Source organism: Nomascus leucogenys, chromosome 9 (genome assembly GCF_006542625.1).
Source record: "Nomascus leucogenys isolate Asia chromosome 9, Asia_NLE_v1, whole genome shotgun sequence".
Lineage (NCBI taxonomy): Eukaryota > Metazoa > Chordata > Mammalia > Primates > Hylobatidae > Nomascus > Nomascus leucogenys.
This window is the reverse complement of record NC_044389.1, coordinates 45,493,414-45,495,118: the sequence shown is the minus strand read 5'-3', so window position 1 is coordinate 45,495,118 and position 1,705 is coordinate 45,493,414.

Here is a 1,705-nt window from a genome sequence, read left to right as displayed (position 1 = left end):
ATCCTCCTGCCTAGGCCTACCAAAGTGTTGGGATTACTGGCGTGAGCCACTGCGCCTGGCCTGTCTGTGACTTCTAGGTTTCCTGTCTCGCTTAAGAAGTTCTTCCTTACCCTGATATTCACATATCACTCTGAAGTTTGTTTTAATTATTTTATTGTTTTATTTTTAGATGTAGATACTTACTGTAGTAAGATTTTGTTTATGTACATGGTGTGGATTTTGCTCTGTACAAGAGTTTCAGCTTTGTTTTCTTCCAGATTGGTAAATAATTGTGCTAGTGCTAGCCGTTACACACTCCCCTCAAACAGTATTGCGAACTACCACGCTTACTTGGATAAAGGTCTGCACCTCCTATGAGAGTTCATGGCCCTTCGAGATTTCCCTAAGACCTGTAATACAATTAAAGGAGAATAGTGAACAATTGAGAGTCTAAGAACATAGTGGTGAATTTATTATATTTTTCTTTCTTTCTTTTCTTTCTTTTTTTTTTTTTTTGAGACAGAGTCTCGCTCTGTTGCCCAGGCTGGTGTGCAGTGGTGCAGTCTCGGCTCACTGCAACCTCTACCTCCTGGGTTCAAGCAATTCTCCTGCCTCAGCCTCCCAAGTAGCTGGGATTACAGGCGCATGCCACCATGCCCAGCTAATTTTTTTGTATTTTTAGTAGGGGTGGGGTTTCACCATGTTGCCCAGGCTGGTCTCGAACTCCTGAGCTCAGGCAATCTGCTCACCTCAGCCTCCCAAAGTGCTAGTATTACAGGCGTGAGCCACTGCGCCTGGCCTTAGTTTCTTATTAATGAATAATCACTCAAGTGCTATTCCTTCAGGACTAATACAGGATGATACAAATATTATTACCTCATTTTCCTCTGATAAAATTTCTGTATTAATAAACATAATTCATGTAAAAATCTAAATTCCTGGCCGGGCACGGTGGCTCACACCTGTAATCCCAGCACTTTGGGAGGCTGAGGAGGGCGGATCACGAGGTCAGGAGATCGAGACCATCCTGGCTAACACGGTGAAACCCCATCTCTGCTAAAAAACACAAAAAAATTAGCCAGGCGTGGTTGCGGGTGCCTGTAGTCCCAGCTACTGAGGAGGCTGAGACAGGAGAATGTTGTGAATCCGGGAGGTAGAGCTTGCGGTGAGCCAAGATTGTGCCACTGCACTCCAGCCTGGGCCACAGAGCAAGATTCCATCTCAAAAAAAAAAAAAAAAATCTAAATTCCCTGTAGTTTATTTTAAACATAATAAAATATCCTTGCATCTCATTATATTATGAGTCATATTGCTTTATAACCAAGTTAGCATTATCCAGGGACATTAAAAAGTTTACTATTTGTTTCTAACATGCTTTTAATTGATTAAATTGACATTGCTTTTCAAACCTATCACACTATAAAAGTCACATATGAAAGCTAGATACTGAAAAGGGCAAAAAGCCAGGTAACTCCCTCCTACTCCCACTGCAAACATTGGCCAGCTCTATATCTTAAAGCCCTTAGCTCAATATTTCTCCGACTGTGTACTGTGGAATACTGGATCCATAGGAGGTAATTTAGTTTTATATACAAAGGAAGTACGATGCAAAAAGTTTGGCAAGTGTTACAGCAAACACATTTTAATAGAGCTTTAATTACAGGACTTCTCAGAGCCTTTAGTATACTTCTGTGGACTGTAGATGTCCAATAAAGGCATATTGTAT